Here is a 16,148-nt window from a genome sequence, read left to right as displayed (position 1 = left end):
AGCAAGAACATTGGTTTCACGACCGAATCTGCAACATGTTCTTTTCAGCTCGGATTCCTAGCAAAGAACGAACTTCCTTCACGTCCTTGGCCTAGATCGTTTGAAATACCTAGCCTCTCCAACATAGTAGGTAACGAACTAGAGAGAGTTCTTTGCCCTGTCAGAGCTCTCAAGTATTATCTTAAGAGGTCTAAACCTATTCGAGGACAGTCAGAAGCCTTATGGTGTGCCATCAAGAAACCTTCGAGGCCCATGTCCAAGAACGGGGTTTCGTATTATATAAGGCTTCTGATTAGAGAAGCCCATTCTCACTTAAAGGAGGAAGACCTTGCATTGCTGAAGGTAAGGACCCACGAAGTAAGAGCCGTAGCTACTTCGATGGCCTTTATAAAAACCGTTCTCTGCAGAGCATAATGGATGCAACCTATTGGAGGAGCAAGTCAGTGTTTGCATCATTTTATCTTAAAGATGTCCAGTCTCTTTACGAGAACTGCTACACCCTGGGACCATTCGTAGCAGCGAGTGCAGTAGTAGGTGAGGGCTCAGCCACTACATTCCCTTAATCCCATAACCTTTTTTAACCTTTCTCTTGAATGCTTTTATTGTTGTTTTTATGGTTGTTACGGTAGGCTAAGAAGCCTTCCGCATCCTTTTGATTTGGCGGGTGGTCTATTCATTCTTGAGAAGCGCCTGGGTTAGAGGTTTTGTAGAGGTCCTTTAGTAGGGGTTGCAACCCTATATACTTTAGCACCTTTGGGTTGATTCAGCCTCCAAGAGGAACGCTGCGCTCAGTAAGGAAGACGAACTTAAAAAAGAGGCAGAGTAACGGTTCAATTCGACTTCCTTACCAGGTACTTATTATTTCATTGTTATTTGAGATAACTGTTATATGAAATACGGGATACTTAGCTATCCTTTAATCTTGTACACTGGTTTTCACCCACCACCCTGGGTGTGAATCAGCTACATGATTATCGGGTAAGTTTAATATTGAAAAATGTTATTTTTATTAGTAAAATAAATTTTTGAATATACTTACCCGATAATCATGATTTAATTGACCCTCCCTTCCTCCCCATAGAGAACCAGTGGACCGAGGAAAAATTGAGGAGGTGTCAACAAGAAGTACTATAGTACCTGGCCACAGGTGGCGCTGGTAAGTACACCCCCTTCTAGTATTGTGATAGCTGGCGTATCCCTCCATAGAATTCTGTCGGGCAACGGAGTTGACAGCTACATGATTATCGGGTAAGTATATTCAAAAATTTATTTTACTAATAAAAATAACATTTTTCCTAGTTTCCTTTCCTCACTTGGCTATTTTCCCTGTTGGAGCCTCTGGGCTTATAGCATACTGCTTTTCCAATTAGGGTTGTAGCTTAGCAAGTAATAATAATAATAATTGTGTTAGTATATCATTAATGATGTTAAATTGGTTTGAAGCGAGATTGATATTCAGTTTGTTTTCTTTTTAAATTATTTGTCTAATATTGTTTATACTTTCAGATTTCAGACGTTGGTATCTGCCTCAAAACTAAAATCAACTTCCAAGCACACTGAAAAGAAAAAGCAAAACAAGATCAAGGCTGTCAATAAGTGAGGGTGGGAGCAGACACGTTTGTTCATCACCCGAACCAAAAGCAAAGTGAGCTAGTCACAGGTGTGAGGGGGGGAGGGGTAGCTAGCTACCCCTCCCTACCCTAGTAAACCCTCGTTAAAATTCTAATGGCTCGTCATTTCAGCTACGCCGAAAGTAATACCCATATTAAGTAGCGTGGTTTGTATTTTGTTTACGGACCAACAAGAATTTTGGATATAAGGCTCAAGCAATGGGTCCTGGGAGTTCATTCATCACCCATATATAGGTGAAGATTAAAATGAAAGGGCAGCTAGTGGCCAAAAAGATACTGTACAACAGCAAGTAATGCATTGATAGTGCTACTACTTCATTTATGAGAGATTCAATTATTTGGATATCCTTTCATATGGAGTTTCAAATCCCAATTAAAGTCGAATGTATTTTTCAAGCATTTAAAAAAGAAACAAAAAGTTTACTTTTTACTTATTATAATTATTGCTTACCCATATTAAATGTTTTGAGTTTTTTATATATATATTTATCAATCCTATTTGCATTTTAGGCTTATGTGTACACTGATCAGCTATGCTCAAAATCTTGATAATAAAGCGATTGTTGACCATCTTGATTGGTATAATGACCTGAAGAGGGAGAATCTTTTAACTAAACAGCTCTTTTATAGTATTTAAAACAAGTATGGATGTTTTTCAACTTGAGGTAGAATGTATTATACAGTAATGAGACCTTTATAGAAGAATATTCATTAGTAAGAATGATTTTCTCTTGCCAGTCTTCTATTAAATGTAAAATTTCAGTTATTGTGTAATATGAGTGTCTCTTTCACTGGGGAATTTACCTTTGTGCTGAATTAATAACACTTCTTGAACAGATGTTTTTGCCTCAATCAACAGTATCAAATCTATATATAAATTTTGTTTAAATTGAATAAGTGAATTTTATTTATTTCCATCCTAAATTAATGTAAATGATCGTGCACTGCTCCTAATTGCCAGTCTTATAAGAATTTTTCTTTATTAATTTTCCAAACTTCACCTGATGTTCACATATACTTCTCCAAAATCTTGTTTGCTTCCTTACGTTGATGCTTACCCCAAAAGCTGAAAAATTTCCCTGTTTTCTTTCCTTTTAATAGACTTAATAGCTTCCTGGCTAGTACAGTGGTAGCGAGTTTGCCTAGCATTCGAATGGCGGCAGATGGATCCCCGCCCGGGACCGTGAGTTTAAGCTGTTTACTGGAGAGGCCACTGCTGTGGTTGGGCACCTCAGTTTGGGGGGTAGGGCTTTCCTGCTTGACTTTCTGGTGAGCATCTATTCTGATGAACCTGGAACTCATACCAGATACCTTTTAACCTGCAAGTCTCTAGTATAGTATTGAGACAATTAGACGGCGTTGGTTGGCCCACTGTCTTCTCTATCAGTCTGCATCGATCTAAAGAAAACTTTTACTGACATATTCCGCTGATGTTTTTTTCTTGTTATTAGCTTCATTTTGTAATTGTTCAATCTAGTTCAACTGGTGTGATCATATTTTCTCTTCTGTAAAAAGAATTTCTTCAATGATCGATGAAATTACATTTCCCAAAGCAATAACTTTTATGTAGGTAATACTCTGTTTAATCTACTATGCTGCCATTGCCTCGGTATGTATCATCATTACAAATTTATTCAAAAGTATTAGTTCTGATATGGAATGCTAGAATTAGTTTCAACATATCTCAGTAATGAGAGTGGCATAGTTGATGTTAGTGTTGAGAGAGAGTTGTTTGTTGTCATTCACAAATTCCACCCAGTTATGAAATCCTTTCCTTCATGTGTACACAAACTGGATAACTTATTAACCCTTTTACCCCCAGGCTATTTAGAAATTTCCAACCCTTAACCCCCAGGGTTTTTTTTTTCCCAGCACATTTTAGTTTATATTTTTTTAAATTACTCTAACAGTCTTAATTTTTGTCATAGAGAGGTCAGGTTGGTCTCATTTTCTTGGAAAATGCCTGAATCTTCTCAAAAAATTATCAAAAATATGAAAAAAATATTTTTTATAGCATTTTTTTTGCAAGGATGTACCAGTACGTCCATGGAGGTAAAGGGATGGCTTTTGTGAAACGTACCAGTACGTCTTTTGGGAGTAAAAGGGTTAAAAGGAGGAATACAAAGAGTTATAGTTGTTTCTCCGGGCTCATATAATTTTGTCTCTTGTTCCGAAAGCTTCTGGTTGTTGGAGATGGTTCTAAATGTTTCTATTCTCAAGTAACTAGTAACTAGTAACTAGTAACCAGGTTCTTCACTGAGAGCCCTAGAATTATAGTTTCAGGACATAGGAAATTATCGTGCTGATCTGGTATCAAGGCTTTAGGCTGTAGTCAATTTCAAGTTGTATTGTTTGATTTAATCTCAATCTTATTTTTGGATTAACTTGAACCTGTTTCTTTTCCAGGCAGGGTTGAAAAGAATTTGTGCTTTTGGTCAAAATTTTTAACAGTAAATTTTTCCAAAAATATAATCCTTGAAATTGTGCTTTTGGTCAAAGTTATTAATAGTAAGTTTGTCCAAAAGCAGATGAATTCTTGAACTATTTATAGATCCCTCCTGTTCTATTCAGGTTGAATCCTTTCAAATTTATTTAAAGCTGGTTTTGGACAGGCCAGGAAAGATCAGAAAACTGTATGCCAGGAAAGATAAAGAATATGCCGGGAAAGATCCAAGATTCGAAAACAGTTTGTACTCAGATTAAGGCGTCGACAAAACTTTTGGTCGATGGGATGCTTATCAACATCTTTGAGTTGCAAGCTAAATGTCTTGTGATGCTGGCAGGATGAAATGAAATTATATCATCATCTGTGGGGAACTTGGTCAATTGAAGTCACAGATACTAATAATGCTATTAAAGGTACTAGTTCTCTCAGAGGATCTACTGAAGGAATGGCGATTGATGTACACTGGCAGCATAGCAGCTTGAACATTTATAACATCAAGAAACAAGATGATCAAGTCGGAAACACTTTCATTTTTCTGACTGAAGAACTTTTTATGTAAGACGTAGGATAAGGAGATCTTCCCCCTGTCCCAGTTTACATATAAAAGGACTAGTTGTTACATCAAATGTATGTGAACATAAGGAAACGTTAGAGATGGCAACTTGGTGAACAAGAAAATATCATCTATTTCTCTAGCTCAACATCCTCAAGTTGGGGCAGTGAATGGAATTTTTCAGTAATGGTGTAATATAGATATGTGATATACACCTATTTGCCAAGATTTGTTTAGTAAAATCAATTCTATTTACCATGGCATATTCCCCAATTTTGTGTGGTAGCCTTACAAGGGACTTAGCTGAGTTTGGTTGGTATTCCTAAGGTGCTATAGCCCACCCTTCCCTGTTTTCCACCGCTAATGTAACTTCATAGGCTGACTTCCGTACTGCCGCTGCCTCAATGCACACCAGGGTGACCCGACATAGCAGCGTGGCCTATTGAAACTGTGGCACAATCAGTTGCCATTCATCTCTAGTAAATAAATATTCCCCCATTAATTTTAACCTATAGAAAGGATCTCCTTTCAGACATTGACACACTTTATCTTAGTCTTAGCATCAGCTTAAAGAGTATGCAAGTTGTAGGTTGCCTCAGTCCAAGTGGTCTTCAATATAAGGGTATCATGATTCCACTGTTACTGGGTTTCAGAGCCAAAATTGTTCGAATAATATTACCCTTTTCATATCTTCGTACTCCTGTGTCCTGAGATGCAATCAAAGGGAGGGATGGGATATTTTCAGTTAACCCATCTGATGCTTATTCTCATGTTCCACTTCACTAAGGTTCATAGAACTACCTCAAGTTTCTATGGTTTCTTAAGACAAAAGTTATTATTCTTAATTGATAAACTTTGCGGTAAAGTTGTCCCTTTAGTTTATTGGTAAATTATGTAATGTTAAAGTAGCGTTAACTATTTTTTTCCTTTCTTTTTTGAGAAATGTTTAGTCGGTTATAGATGTATTTAATGCAAAGGTCCTGGAGTTGATAAAATACTTTGTATATTTTGGAGGGATGTTTCTGCAAGGCCTAAACTAAGTGATCATGGTCCTCTGCATTCTGCTTTGACTACCAATCTTTGTTGTCTAATTCTTGTAATAAATTTCCTGACAACTGATTGCCAATAATTGGAAACTTGTACATATATATATATATATATATATATATATATATATATATATATATATATATATATATATATATATATATATATATATATATATATATATATATATATATATATATATATATATATATCTATCTATCTATCTATCTATCTATCTGTCTATCTATCTATCTATCTATCTATCTATCTATATATATATATATATATATATATATATATATATATATATATATATATATATATATATATATATATCACTTCACTTCACTTCACTTCACTTCCACTCCCAGGTAGGCTTTCAGCCTGTCAGTGGAATCAGTTGTCTTCTCCACTCAATTCTGTTTTCAAAAATTCCCTCTCTTCTCAGCTGTTCAATTGTTGGCATGTTGTTCTTTGTCAAAATCTCTTCAATTCCATCCCTCCAGCGTTTACGTGGTCTACCTCTTGATCTCCTCCCACCAGGCGTCCAGTCCCATCTCTTCCTTGCAATTCTATTTCCATCCATTCTCATTAAATGTCCCAACCATCTCAGCTGTCCCTTCTCAATCTTGTTCAACATAGGAGATACCCCAACCATCCTTCTAAAATCTACATTTCTTATTCTATCTCTTCTTGTTTTGTGCATTATTGTTCTCAGGATTTTCATCTCTGAAGCTTGGACTCTGCTCCTGCCTTTGATGGTCATTGTCCATCTCTCTGAACCATATGTCATGATTGGTGTTAGTAATCCTTCAAATATGGTTTTCTTTACTTCTATAGGTACGTATGCATCTCTCATAATTGGATAGAGTGCTCCACAGCATTTATTCAGCAATAGGTTAGGACAGGCCTAGCAAGCCGCTAACTGAATCTTTAACGCTCGAGAAACTCAAGGATCAGTTGTCAGATGTAATATATATATATATATATATATATATATATATATATATATATATATATATATATATATATATATATATATATATATATATATATATATATATATATAGCTAAGCTACAACTCTAGTTGTAAAAGCAGGCTGCTGTAGGTCCAAGGGCTCCAACAAGGAAAATATCAAAGTGAGGAAAGGATATAAGGAAACATAGAATAGTGTGCCTGGGTGTAGCCTTAAGCAAGAGAACTCTAACCCAAGACAGTGGAAGACCATGGTACAGAGGCTATAGCACTACCCAAGACTAGAGTACAATACAGCATTTTAGTTTTAGAGTATCCTTCTGAAGAACTGTTTACCATAGCTAAAGAGTCTCTTCTACCCTCACCAAAAGGAAAGTAGCTACTGAACAACTGCAATACAGTTGTTAACCCCTTCAGTGAAGAAGAATTATTTGGTTATCTTAGTGTTGTCAGGTGTATGAGGAGAGAGGAAAGTGTGCAAAGAATAGGCCAGACTATTCAGTGTATGTGTAGGCAAAGAAAATTGAGCCATAACCAGAAAGGAATCTATTGTAACACTATCTGGCCAATCAAAGGGCCCAATAACTCTCCAACGGTAGTTTCTCAGTGGGTGGCTGGAGCCATGGCCAGCCTACTACCTACAGGTACGCAATTCTTGTTGTGCAAATGAAGCCTAGAGCAAGTTGCAAAAAGGCACCATAAAATTTTCTGGTGTCACATTGCCATCCTTCTGTAGTGCCAGTCAAGGCTTGCATTTGTTAGCATGGCTATTTAATTTAAACTATGTCATCTTCCTACGTAAAGTAAAGCATAGCAGTTTTACACGTCATTAGGCATTTTCTTCAATGGTACCTATTGGAAACAACCCTGTCTTCGTAATGTGTTGGACTGGGGCTTGAGACCAGTGCAACCTCGATTGTTTCTTATAGTGTATACAACCTCGCCAACCTTGTGAGCTAAGGTAGGTGATTTGAGGGGAGTCTCTAGGTCTACATATTGTTATAAGCAGCCATTGTCTGACCCTCCGATATCCTCGCTTGGGTGGAGAGGGGGCTTGGACACTGATCATATGTATATAAGGTCAGTCTCCAGGGCATTGTCACTGTCCCTTGCTTCTTCCATTCATGTGCGACCTTTAAAGAACAATAGCCATCAAACCATGCTCAATGCTGGTGTCTGCAAAATCTGCTATGATGAACACAAGCTTAGGTATAACGGTAAGTGGATTCATCAACATATGGTGTTCTCTTTTTCAATGCAAAGTACAGCCGTCAACCTTCCTAAATCATTCACATTTTTAATCATACAGGTATTTAAAAATGTCTAGGCCTACTGATATACAGGAGGAGTTTGAAATTCTAAGTCTTTTCGGGGTTGATGTTTAATGTCCAGTAGTTCACCTCTTCATGACAATGGATGTCATTTGTTCTTAGAATTAATTTTAAATGTCAAGAAAATACCAAAGTTAAGAGAGTCGGCAATGCGATTTACATGTTACCTGATGCATGTCCGTACCCTACGTATTTGGATGTCCTTTTTTTAAATTATTAAATCTATCATATTCAACCTTGTCTTACTGCTTCTTTGTGTTAAGTCCACCTATTAATAGTATTATTATTAGTTGCTGTGCTATACAACCCTAGTTGGAAGAGCAGGATTCTAAAAGCCGAAGGGCTCCAACAGGGAAAAGGAGCCCAGTGAGGAAAGGTAACAAGAAAATAAATAAACTACAAGAGAAGTAACTAACAATTAATGTAGAATATTTTAACAACATGAAAATAGATCTTTCATATATAAATTATAAAATCTAAAGAAAAAAAAATAGAGGAAGAGAAATATGATGATAGTTTGCCCAAGTGTACCCTCAGGCAAGAGAACTCTGTACACTCTTCTGCAATTAGGCTACTGTAGGCCTACTATATCTGCTGATGTGGCCCAATGCTAAATGTCTAAAATTAAAATCAACTATTCTAATACAGTTCAAGGTTCTTCTTGTGTTTGTCAACTATATTCACAACTAAAGAAATACGTAAATCTAGATTTGAGTGGCATTTGTTATAATGACGTCATCTGTGTTAAGCAGCTCTTCTAAGAGAAGAGCATTCTAAAATCAAACCATTGTTCTCTGGTCTTGGGTAGTGACATAACCTCTGCACCATGGTCTTCTTCCACTGGCTTGTGGTAGAGCTCTCTTGTTTGAGGGTACACTCAGGCACATTATTTGTTTTCTTATTTCCTTTCCTCACTGGGATATTTTCCTTGTTGGAGCTTTTGGGCTTATAGTATATTGCTTTTCCAACTAGGGCTGTAGCTTAGTCAGTAATGATAATACTCTAATAGCAATCTATTTACAGAAGTATACAGTAGACCTATACCAAAATGCTCAACTTGTATAAGTGTGTGCATAATTTTTAGATCTTTAATCTAATTTTAAAATGAAATTAAGCAGCTGCTTTTAATGTAAAACATTGTGTATTTCCAATTCCATTTGGTGTTCAATAAAATGCATCAACCAAACTTAATTCCTTCATTTCAAAACTCCTCCATTCACCCAGTGTGAACTTGGCAACAAATACATCACAAAGGATATAGTTACATCGTTTAACTGCTTCTTTAATCCGTCAAAACTATTAGAAGGGTATTTACATAACATCTCCCTTCATTTAAAAGATAAATGTTTGTAAAGATAGTTAAACAGACATAGGCTAATACTGGTTTACATGAAGTCTATAGGCTAACTATAAATGGAGCCTTTGTACATTAGCGGCCAATTCTTCCCATGTGTATAAGAATGGGTACTAGCTAACCTAAACTTCCTACCCCCTAACCTAACCTACATGCCATGTCCTTACTTGCCTAATAGGGGTTACCCCCCTCCCCTGTGATCCCCCTTATACTGCTGTATTCTTAGCCATCATCCTACATACAGGTGGCCGCTATTATACATACACCCTCTATAAATCCTAGTTTGTGGTGATAGTTTAACTATTCTCAAGTAAATCTTACTAATTTTGTACCATACAACTATATAAGTTATGGAAGATAATATTCCTAAGGACATTAACTCATAAATTTGCTAAGAGAACTTTATAACAAGAAAAAAAAAAATTTCTTGCTGGTTAAATATATCATAGTTACCCTTAAATAAAGTTTTCTCTAAATAAAAAGTCGCACCGTTTTCTTTTCTTTAAGCCCGCTGATTCAGGGGTAACTTGATTGTATATTTCACTCGTATACTGTATATCTATTAAATATTAAATTATATTCATACTAATATCTTATGAACTCCTATTATAATTGAATTAATCTATTGGAAGAATTTTTAAATATATCCTAAGCAAAATACTATAATTTTAGCCGATGAAAAAGCTATAGAAAGCAGGCTATGGTGGAGGTCTCCGATTGAATAAAGCAATTCTTTAACCAGGGGGACAACTTGTTGAGAAGTTGTCCCCAAATCTGTGAATTTCTAGAGGTTTTGGGGACATATCAAATGTGCAAATTCCCATACATCTGGTAACTGAAAAAACACTCTACTGTAAATACTCATGAATAATTCTGTCTTCAATAAGATTTATAATAACTTAATTACGTTTTATTGTTTTCCTGTGGTATGAAATTCATTACAATTATAATTTGATTAATATATCTTCCAGAGCACAACTGTAATCAGAACATTAGTTCAAGATTAAATAACCAAATTTTACTGTTTGTGGTTTCACAAACACCATAATTAAATAAATACAGAATGTATTATAATAATAGAAGATAGTGTATACACCATACACCATTTTATAAGCAACAGATTTAATTGCGTTGAAAAATGCCTGGAGAAACTACTTCTGGTCTGGGGAACTTTTAGAGACCTTCTAGGAATATCCCTAACAGTGTAGACTATAGAAGAAGATTCATTTCTGTCTGACACAGAGAGGAAGAAGGAAGTGTGTGTCTTGTCTTTGAACTTGTGATTCTGTGAAGAATGAAGGATTTAAGGGGTAAGGAGAGACACATTTTACAAGGTTTATTTCTTTTTATTATGTTCTCGATGTTGTTTTATTACTTACAATACTTTTGATTCTAATATATTATGTATTGTAGGTTTCCATGGTTGATAGCAAACCATCGAATTTCTGTAAGGGTCTTTTAATGGCGAAGAATTTTTCATGAAAAGACATTTCTCGAAATGCTCTTTTTAGCGTGTGGTGGTGATCCAATAGTCAGTGAAAATGTGAAAAGTTATTAGATGAGTTTTTTTTCTAGATGTGACTTTTAACTTTTCGATTAACAATAGGATGGTGTATAATTGTAGCTGTGTAGTTTGAGTTCCAAATGGGCACACTGTAATCACCAATAATACAATTCTCTTGCTTTAGGGAACATCCATTGTCTCGCTTCATTAGTTTAAAAGTCCTTGTCCAGCCACGCACACTAATTAGTGTCTCTCTCTCTCTCTCTCTCTCTCTCTCTCTCTCTCTCTCTCTCTCTCTCTCTTTCTCTCTCTCTCTCTCTCTCTCTCTCTCTCTCTCTCTCTCTCTCTCTCTCTCTCTCTCTCTCTCTCTCTCTCTCTCTCTCAAATCCATTGAAATACTAAATATTCGGAAGTGTATCCCAAGATACAAATTATTTGTAAATTTAGATTAAGTCATCTCAGCACATGCCCTTACACAGAAGTGTTTGGTAGAATAAGAGGCTTATTTTTTATCTAAATGGACTATATACCAGTAATATATTGAAAATAAGTTTAAATCAAAGTAGGAAGTTACCGTGATAAAAGCCCGAGTAGGAACACGGATTTTTATTTAGATTTATAGAAGATAATCTTGAGAAAACCTTTATAGACTATTTATTTAGTATGCAACTCTGTTTTTTCTCATATTCCAATAGCAGACGTATAATTACCCCATTAGTAATGACTAATAAGCTCTTACTGTAAAGGGGATGGTGTTCCTTGCCTGTTTTTTTTTTTTTTTCGACCAACCAGACAGAACTGGTTTTCTGCATATTTGTTCTTCCTTTAAGAGGACGGGCCTACTCGTTTAAAGTGAACTGTGAATTCTCAAAAATATCAGTTTTTAATCTAAAAATTGGAAGCCTTATTTAGTAATTAATACCAACGGGCTTTGTTCAGTATCAAGGTAAAAAGTTGAATTAATTTTGTTACTAAGTGATTATCTTCATGGGGAAATTACAGGCAACATTATCATTTTGATATTAAAACCTTTTCATTACTGATCCGCATGATTGCATAAATCTTCAACCCTAAAAGACATAATTTGTTGACTAAGCAACTTGAATAGGAGTGACTATAACTGCAATAATAATCAATAAAAAGATTTTGACTTTAATGGTGGTTATAAGGGACCAGTTCTACTTTCCAACCTTGTTAAAATAGGCGGAGATGCCATATAGATCATGATTTTAATCTAACTTGACATAACGTTGTTGATTGATTGTTCTCATTTGGAATTGTAGTAAAGAACGACTCCAAAGTGTTGACAATTGTTTCCACAATTCTGTATTGTGGGATGTGACATCATAGAGCAATCTTTATTTAAAGTAAAAACTTAGGAGCCGAATTCATAAGTACGAATTTGTTAAATCATACTTGCGTTTCTAGGCTACATAGACACTCTTGCACGAGTTGCTCATCTGGCAATAATCGTGACTCTTACTAAATGATAATATTAATGTATCTTGTGTATGAGTAATGTTTTTATTTGTGTGAGGTGAGAATGTATTTATCCAGCGACAGTAAATGGCTTCTCATGCAGTAGGGTCCATACATGAACTTTACGTAGAGGGCTGTTTTTTTCTGGTCCTGTCACACATTCTAAGGTTTTTCTTATATCGCACAACACATGTAGTGTTTATTACCAAATGCTTTTGTTTTGAAACAGGTAATATTTCATATATTTATCCTAGATTTATTTCCATGTAGATTTTTACTATCAGTTTTCACGTGTTGGTTCTGGCAGAATCATATGAAGTTAGGACGAATTTCTTGAGAAAATATTTTTTGGGAAATCATTTATTAATACGTCTTTTGTATTAAACCTTCATTGATATTTTGTTCTATCATTCACTAGTGTGCAGACGTAATCAAAGCGTTAGTTAATGACTAAACTCTTACTGTAACTTGGGCGGGGTGTTCCTTGTCTGTTTTTCGACTAGTCAGGCAAAGGTGGTTTTCAACATATTAGCTCTTCGTTAAGAACATGGCCTTACTCGTTGTCAGTGTTTTTATTTATTGAGTTTTTAATCTGAAAATATAAAGCCTTATTTAGTTTAATGTAAAGGCAATAAGCTAATTTTGTTTAGAGTGTGTTAACTTTTGAATTGATTAATGATGAATAGTTCCATGTGGAAATTTCCGAAGGCAATGTCATTTTGATGAGACAAAACTGGTTGTTAGTGATCAACAAGATTGCAAAAAGCGTCAATACTGTCCTTAATACTTCGTAGACTAAGCAACTTGAATCGAAGGTGTGACTATGAACTTTTTATATGGGTACTACATTTCATCTTTAACTACTAAAACCCACGTTTTAATCTATATTATTAGACTCGTTTCAATCATTAAGTTTAGCATTTAGTGTTGCCAGATGGATTGGTCTAAAAATTCCCCCAAACCACCCAAAAATCTCCATTTCCACAAATATATTTTATCTTGTAGGCTTTACTAATATAAAAATTACTCGACTATACTCCATATAAGTGCAGACTAAATGCAATAATATATTGGTTTACTTAAACTATCCCCATCAGACATCCAAAATCCCCAAATCTAGGGATATATCCCCATAATTGGCAACATTGCCAAAAATGTATGCAATCGTGTGTAGTAAAACAGCCAACTATTTTGAGTGTACATCTCCAGTATATACATATTTATGCAAATTTAGATTTATCATGTGAGTATATATTTACTTACATACAAATCAATCTATAAAACAATAAACTAAACAATAATATTAATCAGAAATTTACAAAAATAGCCCATGAGGAAATTGGTGTAAACTTTGCCGATGAGGAATCCGCTTCCGCATTCGAAATTTCCGCACTTTGGCAACACCATTCCACTGTAAATAGCCTCTCATAGTTTTGCCAATATGTGAACATTTAGATTTTGAATTTATTTCAGTTTTATTTTCTTTGAGATATTTACTATTCTATTATTTTTCATATGTTGATTATTTGGAAATCTATTGTATTAATCTAGATGCTGCCAATTACCCACTAGATACCAAAATGAATGGAGATATTAAGGATTTCAATAGGAAACTGGAGTTTTTTTTCGATATTTTGAGGATTGGAAAATGAATGCATAACGTAAGCTCCCACGAGACATCCGAATGATTGAAGACATTAAGGCTTTCAAGAGGAAACTGAAGACTCTTATTCTGTGAGTCCTTTTGAGTGACGATTTAACAGTAAATGAGTAATACGTGATATGCAATGTTGAATACTCTGAACGAACAAGATAAAATGACAGCGGAGGTCCTGTAGAGAGTAGGGTTCCCTTGCTGTATATGGGACTGGAAAAACAAACGTCAAACTAATACGCTTTCATATACTAAAGAATATATATAACAAACTAATCTTCTAGGTCCAGTAATGAGTAATATTTGTGTGATTGGAAACGAAAAACAGCCACAGCTCTCGTCATCCACCATTGCCAGTAAATCATATTTACAATACTGCATATAGTTTTCTCTGCAGAATATAATTGACTGTATGCTGACTGGTTATCCAGCAATGTTTCATACTGCCCAAATAACTAATGAACAGTTCGAGAATGCCGTATTCTATCCCTTTTGCCACGAAGGATAGATTCTAAATAGGTTTTGGTGTAGAAGTTTCTGGAAACCGATCCAGTGAGAGAATTCTTATGAAAGGTGTACCACAGGGTAGTGTTCTGGGCCCTATCTTGTTCAACATATACACTATCGAGCTATCACACATCTTGAAAAAACAAAAATAATCAGGGGCACTTTTAAGAATGGGTGTGGCTGTGGCCACTGTCTCAGATTATGGATATTTACACTCATCAATGGTAGTATTTATTATTCCCAAAATAGTATACTCCAGAATCTAAAGGTTTTCTACACCAGTTACTTTATATATTACCATCAGATCAGTCCCTTTTTCGTGAGTTCGTTCGCTTTAGATTGCCTTGCCTTATTCAAGACAGGGTCACACAACAACAATGATAATAAGAATAGGGATGTGGGGAATATGAGGAAAGGAAGCTTAACCCTGGATACAATCCAGTTTATAGCCCGAAGGCAGGTACTCGGTATGGGAAAGATTAAGGAAATAGGGAGAAAGAGAAGTACAGAAGAAGAATAAAAGAGAGGGGCAGGCCCTCTTGCATTGCCCTACCTATAAGTGCAGCCAGATCCCTGCTAGGACTTTTCAGCGAACCTAAACTTATGTCTACATTCATTAGTTGTCCTAATTTTGGGCATAAAAATAAATGTTCGGTAGTATCTTCTTCATCTTTGCACAAGTCACACAAATTATCTTCATATTTTCCCCTGAAATTCGCTTTTAAGTTGAGCATATTTAATCTTGTCTTCATTACAACAAAAGTGAATATGTTGACTCGGCCATTCATAATTCCACATTTTTGGGGGGGCAAAGATTTTCCCTGATTGCACATCAACCTTTTAAGTAAAAACAGCAGTATTATATAGGTATATTCAAATTGAATGAAAAATATATAATAAATTCTAACTATTTTATGCATTTAAAATCATATTTAATAAAAATTACAAAATATATTGCATAACTGTTTTTTTCTCATGTATTTCAATATATTAAAGTAATTGGGTCTTCTCAATGGGTTAATCATTTCAGTAGTTCATCATTTGATCCAGGAGATCTTTTATCTTTGAAGAGTACAGAGTAAAATCTGCTCCCATTTGCATTAATTCTTCCTCATTCTGTGACGATACGGCACAGTGTAAAATCCGGACGTCGGATGATGTCCGGGAGAATAAAAAACCTCTTGTATCACCGGGGAAGACGCGAAAATACACCTCTGTTTTTGTGACTGGTAATGTTCACTGATACTTTCTGTTATTTTCTGAATAAATCTCCGAAAAAATATTGGTTTATTTTCATGTTATTGAGAATATCACTTAGTATATAGTGTAATGTTGACGTCCGATTGAGTTTATTCTCATTAAAATGAAAATAAATCAATATTTTTCGAACATTTATTCATAAAATAACAAAGTATCAGTGAAAATTACCAGTGTCAAAAAAGTGGTGTATTATGGCGCATTTACCGGTGATACAAACGGTTTGTATCACCGGTAAATGCACAGGCTATTATAAAACGAATAAAAACAAATTGATTGATAAAATTTCAGTATATTTCAAGCGAAATAGGCTTCATTTCTTACATGTAGTATACTGTGTCTGGCTAAAGTTGGCAACATTTTAATTGGTTAGTGGATCATACTAAACCTATTGGCAACTAAATGCAGG

General features: G+C 35.2%; 1 long non-coding RNA gene across 1 annotated transcript in view; it reads left to right on the top strand.

Moving 5' to 3' along the window:
* LOC137636436 (uncharacterized) overlaps window positions 1–2,528 on the top strand; it is a 53,368-nt gene extending 50,840 nt beyond the window's left edge. Inside the window, exon 5 of the long non-coding RNA XR_011043102.1 lies at window positions 1,507–2,528. This is a non-coding gene — a long non-coding RNA (uncharacterized lncRNA). The remainder of the gene's footprint in view (window positions 1–1,506) is intronic.
* Window positions 2,529–16,148: the final 13,620 nt, after the last annotated feature.

This window comes from Palaemon carinicauda, unplaced genomic scaffold (assembly GCF_036898095.1).
Source record: "Palaemon carinicauda isolate YSFRI2023 unplaced genomic scaffold, ASM3689809v2 scaffold299, whole genome shotgun sequence".
In the NCBI taxonomy this organism is placed as follows: domain Eukaryota; kingdom Metazoa; phylum Arthropoda; class Malacostraca; order Decapoda; family Palaemonidae; genus Palaemon; species Palaemon carinicauda.
The sequence above is the reverse complement of the archived record's forward strand: the minus strand, read 5'-3'. Positions and strand labels throughout refer to the sequence as shown.